Here is a 6,588-nt window from a genome sequence, read left to right as displayed (position 1 = left end):
TGTCCAGGGATTCACACCCAGGACTGGGATGGGGCAGAGACAGGGCGCACAGTGGGAGCTGCCCCGTGGGAAGAAGCTGGTGGGGCCTCTCTGCCCTGAAGGGAATGGGAGGTGCCGCTCCCGTACTTGTGGGCACACACGTGCAGGCACACGTGCTTACACATGTGCACGGGGAGGTGCCGCTCCCCACACTTGTGGGCACATGCGTGCGGGCACACGTGCTTACACATGTGCACGGGGAGGTGCCGCTCCCCACACTTGTGGACACATGTGTGCGGGCACACGTGCTTACACATGTGCACAGGGAGGTGCCGCTCCCGTACTTGCAGGCACACGTGTGCGGGCACACATGCACACACACGTGCCCGTGCACCCGCACAGGCTCACACACACCATTAGAAGACGGCCCTAAGTGGTGGGAGTTGGGACAGCCCCCACATGGAGCCTTTTCGTGCGTGCCCAGCCCCACAGCTGCAGGCACGACCCCAGACCTTCCTGTATCAGGTCCCTCCAGTGCCGTGGGCAGGAGCACACCTCCCACGTGGAACGGGGTGAGCAGTAAATGCCATCATGCCTGAAGGGGCTCTGAGAAGACCCTGGCACGGCTCAGCTCAACATCAGCACTGGCGGTCCTGCCGTCACCCAGGATCCCTGGCTGCAGGACAGGGAGTGGTCACAGTGGGCAGGAAAGCATGGTGGACGCCTCCTGTGCTGCCTGCCCTCCCTGCCCACTGGCCAGGGGCAAGAGTGAGGGGAAGCCACCACCAAGCCCAGCCTCCCCACCCCAGCCAGTCCACAGCGGCACCCCCGCCAGCGCCCCATGCCACGCCGTCACATGCCTCCATCCTCACCCACCCTCCTCCAGCCTCATGGCTCCAGCTCACGCCTCGTCCCTCCATGTGGACTTTAATGCTACGTGTATCCACGGGAGTTCATCCCCCACCGACACGGAACATGCCAGAGCTGGACGTGGGGCTGTGGTTGGCTGACTCACAGTCCCAAAAATGTGCACACAGGACCCTGCAGGCTCTGCACGTGACCTCCAGGGCAAAGACACTTGCAGAGGCATCAAGGTCAGAGTTCAAGGTCCTGGCCGACAGGGCCAACGTTGTCACAGCGCCCACAGGAGAAGGCAGTGTGACACCAGAAAAAGACGGCCTGCTGCGGCCACGCAGTGGGGGAAGGGGCACGAGCCGGGGTGCTGCTCTCAAAGCAGGAAGCCCCCTGATGGGCTGAGCCTCCGGAGGGGCTGCCTGCCCACACCGGACCCTGGCCCAGGGCTGCTGTCAAACTTTGACCCCTGCTGAACCAGGGGGCCCCACCTTCCAGGGGCTCAGGCCACGCATCTCTGCGGGCATCCCGCCATCCCAGCCCCGCAGTACACGGTCTGGAGGCCACGTGTCCGGCGCTGGCCGGCCACCTCCCTGGTGTGCACATGGCCCGCCCTTGGTCACATCCCATGGGGCCACCCTGCCCACCCTGCCCTCGGCAGCCTCTCAGCGGCAAGGGCAGCCCTGCGTCCAGAAGTCAGAGGAGGCCTCAGTCTCCCCACAGTGCATGAGGATCCGCACACGGGGCCTGTGGCGGCTACGCCCCCTGCCCTCTGCCCAGCCCCCACTGAGTTTCTTCTCTGCTCCTTCTGGCACATTCGTGGCTCCCTTTCTCGTCATACTGGGTGGTTATGTCTCAGCTCCCCGAGAAAGCTAATGCCGAGAGCACAGTGTTCCCGTCGCTCCCTGACGACCCCTACACTCAGAGCAGAGTCCAGCGCATAGTGGGTACTCAGCAAGCAGTTGCTGAGTGAATGAATGTGTCCACCTGCTGCAGAGGACCGCCTTCACCTCCCGGCACGTCCACCTGCACACATCACCGGTTTACAAACCCTTCAGAAGCCTCCCCTCCCCCACCCTCCATCTCCGTAAATGACCTCCTGCCACATGGACCCCAAAAGACACCTCAAAGCCATCGCCGCCATCTTCCCGCATGCTGCAAGCCACGTCACCCCCACCCAGAGCTCCCTGTTGTCCGGTCAGCCTGTAGGCTTCCCCCCACAGCCCTCGCCATCTCCTGAGGACCTACGTGTGTCCCGGTAGCCCTGGCTCAAATCCACTGATGGGCTCCTTTTACACCAGGAACAAGGTCGGGGCTCCTGCACCCCTAACCTAGCTGGCCCGGCCCAGCCCGGAGCCCCAGGCCTGCCCAGCACCAACCTCCTCACAGCCGTCCAGGCCCCCTGACCCCTGGTTCTGTCCACCTCCCAGCCTGGCCTCGAGGCCCCATGCACACACCAGCATCCACAGTAGCAGAAGGAATGAATGAATGGTCTGGCCGGCCTCAAGGAGGACGTGCCCTTGGGCCTTCAGACCTAAGGCACGTCCTGCAGCCTAGCTGCTCCTGGAGAAACCCCCATGGGACCCCAGCTGTTCCCAAGGAAGCCCTGGCATTTCCCACAGCCTTGGAGCGACACCGTGGGGCCCCATCTGCAGGCCCCGGGGAGAACGGGCGGGGGCCGGGCACCAAGCCCCCGACCCGCGTCTTCCCCTGAGCGTGGTGGGCACCTGGTTGGGCCCAGGGAGTCTGTATTTGAGTTTCCTTCTGTCCAGGAAACATACTTATAAAATGCCCTAAAATGCGTTTCCCTAACGCATGTGGCCCCAGCCCCTCCTGGCCCGTCAGGCGATTTTCTGCAACAGAAGAATCCAGTGGGCGGCTTTCTACCCCGACTTCCCCTTTTGTCTTAAATAAGCCCCAGCTGACCTCTGCCCAACTACAGAAATCTGTCTGCTGGCACCATGTGACCACCCCCGTGGGGCCCCGGGCCGGGCCGTTTTCTTCCGTGCAACCAACGCGTTCGGGACCTTCCTCAGTGCTGCGGCCACAGGCCCTAGCGCAGCCCGGCGAGGTGCAGGCGGGGGGCCATTTCCCAGCACGCTCTGCAGCTCACCCGCGCCACCACAGCCTCAAGGGCCTGCATGTGCCCGCCCTGGGCAGAAACATCTGTTTCCAGTGGTGTGATCAACAGGACACAGCCGCCTCCCGCACCTAAATCAAGGCTTGACAAGCCTGGTCCTATGGTGTGGAATTCCCCCCGGCCACCTGCGTGGGGCCCCACCGACCCCCCTCTCTCAGTGTCCGCCCCCCGGGCTTGTGCACCGAGGCTTCCCGGCACCCAGGCGGAAGCCAGAGTTCTGTTCTGCAACCCGATGTCCGTTCCCGACCCGCAGCCGGACCCAGGCTTGCTGAGGTCATTCAGGAAGACAAACGGCCACAGCAAGACTCCGTCAGCACAGAGACAGGACCCTGCTCCCACGGTCAGGACGAAGGCAAAGTCCGACCAGCATTACTGACCGATACGGACCAACAATTGGACCAGAGGGACTGTGAGGAGGCGTTTACACTCTCTCGAGGTGAATGAGCACTTTCTCGGAGTGACAGCAGAGCCAGGAACTTCAAAAAATAAGATTGGCAGGTCTGCCCACAGAGCAAAGATTAAGTATCTGTCAGGGCAGAGTCTCCATTAAACAAAGTGAAAAGGACACGAGACAATGGCCAAAGCATCCGACATCAAAAGGAGTACTGGTCAGAGTGCTTCGGAGAATAAACAATGACAGACCAGATAGACAGATGACTGATAGACAAATAGATGATTGATAGGTGATCAATAGATTGATAGATGATTGATAGACGATTGACAGATGTGTGTGTGTGTGTGCATGATGACGGTAAATCTCTCAATCTTATTTTAAAATCTTACTTTTATTTTTATATGTATATATATATATATATGGGGGGTTATTTTAAGGGACTGGATTCCATGACTATGATGGCTTGGTGGGCCCAAAACCTATGACGGGCCTGCAGCCCGGAGACCCGGAGTGGATGCTGCGGTTAGGTCAGACAGCGTCTGCAGGCAGAACCCCTCTTCCTCCTGGGACCTCAGCCCTTTTTCTCTCAAGGCTTTCAACGGATTAGACAAGGCCCACTCTCACATGGAGGCAATCGGCATTCCTCGACGTCTACTGATTTACATGTTAATCACATCTTTAAAATACCTTCGCTTTCTGGACTCGTGTCTGGCCAAACATCTGAGTACAATGGCCTGGTCAAGTTAACCGTGGAGCTGACCATCACGGGGTCCCAGTGAACGAGTGGTGCGATGATGCAGAGAGCAGGAGAAACTTGACCTTCGAGGTAAAGTTTTCAGCGGAAGGTGGAAGGGGAAGATCGTTCCCAGTGGATTTAAACACAAATAACCAAGGACACGCATGAAATTGCTAATGGTCACAAATAATCAGAGGAAAGCAGCTTTGAACTGCTGACTGCCCACTCAGGTGGCCACTGCTCCCTGCCAGCCCGCCACACAGACAGGTGTCCACTCTGTGGCACCAGTCTCCCAATGAGGGACAAACAGCACAGGTAAAAACAAATAAATGCCCCGTAAAAGACAAGGAGGCCAGACACAGACATCAACACCAGCTGCTATTTGGCCAATGACCAGGACACTTCCTGGAGGGGGTGACTGACCTGCGGGGTCAGCAAGGAGCTGGTCGGGGCACACTGCAGGCAGAAGGGGCAGCAGGTGAAAGAGTCCTGGGGCAGGCACGAGCCCTGGGCCTCACTCCGAGGGGGTGAGGGGATGAGGAAACCCCAGAAGTTTGGTGACCAGTGTGGAAGGCTGACCGGGAGGCAGAGGCAGTGGGCTGGGGGCAGCGGCACCAGAGACCAGGGCTCAGATCACCCACATCATGGAGGGGGGACACCTGACATGTTTGCACGCAGGCAGAACTGCACCCATGGGGCCTCCCGACCCACAGCTTGGATGGAATTGCCACTTCCTGAGATCAGGGAAACAAGAGCTCCCTTCCTGGGACGGCGGGTTGAGCTGCCAACTGGACATCCAAGAAGGGACGCTGGGGCCGGGTCCCACAGCAAGACCCAGGACTGCCGTGTTTAGGAAGAGACCAGGGATGGGGACTTGGATCTGGAACCACCAGGGCTGGCATTCATTCTCACGGGATGGCACGGATGAGCAAGGATGGAGTGTGCAGAGATGAGAAGGCCAAGCTGGGAGGCAAGAAGTGCCAGAGGCCAGGAGCAGGGGCCTCGTCGGCCAAGGATGGAAGCAGGAATCAGAGAGGGAGGGGCTCCAGCTGCATCCGGTGTCTCCGATGGGTCCTGTCATGGGGCTGGGGACGACCCCCTGGTTGGGCACAGCAGAAGTCGTGCTGCCCTCCCAAGAGCGGTGTCAGTGACAAGGTGGGGTCCAGGACCAAGCAGACTGGGTGCAAGAAGTGAGAAGAGCCATGCAGACAGATGAGAGCAGAACCATGGGCACGGGCCAGCAGACTTCATGGGATTCTGACCCAGAAGTCAAGGAGAACTACTCCTTAAACACACAGCAAACTTGTAGAGACCACCAACTTCTGGGCCCTGGGTCACAATGCAGGAAATTTTGAAATGTTTGGGTCCTATGATTCAGCAAGCTCCCTGACAACACCGCGAAGGGGACAGGAGTCTACGTCACAAGGTGAGTGACTGGCCCACGTCTCACGTCACGACCAAGGAGGAATCCGCAGCCTGAAGTGTCTGGAAGAGAGAAAACAGCAAGTTAACAAAAAGCCCAGATTTACAAGTTGGGAAAAGAGCAACAGAACAAACACAAAGCAAGAAAGGAGACAATCATCCCATAAACAAAAAACATGAATAAAAGGTAAGAAAAGAAAGAACTGTGAGGCACAGCAAGTCCAGAACTGTTCCATAAAAAGCACAGCCGGAGGACGTTAAGATGGCGGAGGAGTAGGGGACCCCTTTTTCAGCCGGTCCCCTGAGTTGAGCTGGATAGGTACCAGACCAGCAGGAACATCCACGGAATCAGCCTGAGACACAGGAAGATACACATGGATCTGTACAAATGAACATCTCCAGGGCTGAGTGTTGAGGTATGAAGTGGGGAGCCGTGAAACCGCGCACAGATATCGGAAGATAAACAGAAGGGGGAGGGAGCCGTCGTGTCAGGGCGCCGGAAAGCGGTAGCCACCTGCACGGGGGAGCGGAGAGACCGCGGACATGCACGCTTGAGACAGCAGAACAGGAGCACCGGGAGCTGGCGGCTGGCGGGCCACCTGCACGGGGGAGCAGGCGGACTCGCGGACGGCACCCGCGAGACAGCAGACTGAGAACGGGAGCTCCGGGAGTGCGCACGGGGCAGCTGGAGGGCCACCTGCACCGGGGGGCAGGCGGAACGCGGACACGCACCCTGGAAAAGGCAGACTGAGTCCATGAGCCGGGAGCGTGCGTCACCGAGCATCTCACGGAGCTCCGGAGCTCCGGTGTGATCACTGGATCGAGGCTGAGACCGGGAGCTCCGGGAGCATGCGAGGGGCGGCTGGCGACTGGCGGCTGGCGGGGTTGGAAACACAAAGGACAGAGACGCGCCAGCCCTGGAAGTGAGGGCTGGGATGCCGGGTGTGGGGCGCACAGCCTGGGATGCTGAGGGTTGAGCAGCACCAACAGAAACAGAGTTAAAGTGGCCAGAACATCAGTGGAGAACGATCCGCGATCCCTCTGTTCTGAGACAGAGGCTGAATT

At 59.3% G+C, this 6,588-nt stretch overlaps 1 gene segment (V, D, J or C); it reads left to right on the top strand.

The window, feature by feature from the left end:
* LOC105235023 overlaps positions 1-6,588 on the top strand; it is a 61,018-nt gene that overhangs the window by 22,255 nt on the left and 32,175 nt on the right.

The sequence above is a fragment of the Ailuropoda melanoleuca genome, chromosome 14 (genome assembly GCF_002007445.2).
Source record: "Ailuropoda melanoleuca isolate Jingjing chromosome 14, ASM200744v2, whole genome shotgun sequence".
NCBI lineage: Eukaryota > Metazoa > Chordata > Mammalia > Carnivora > Ursidae > Ailuropoda > Ailuropoda melanoleuca.
The sequence above is the reverse complement of the archived record's forward strand: the minus strand, read 5'-3'. Positions and strand labels throughout refer to the sequence as shown.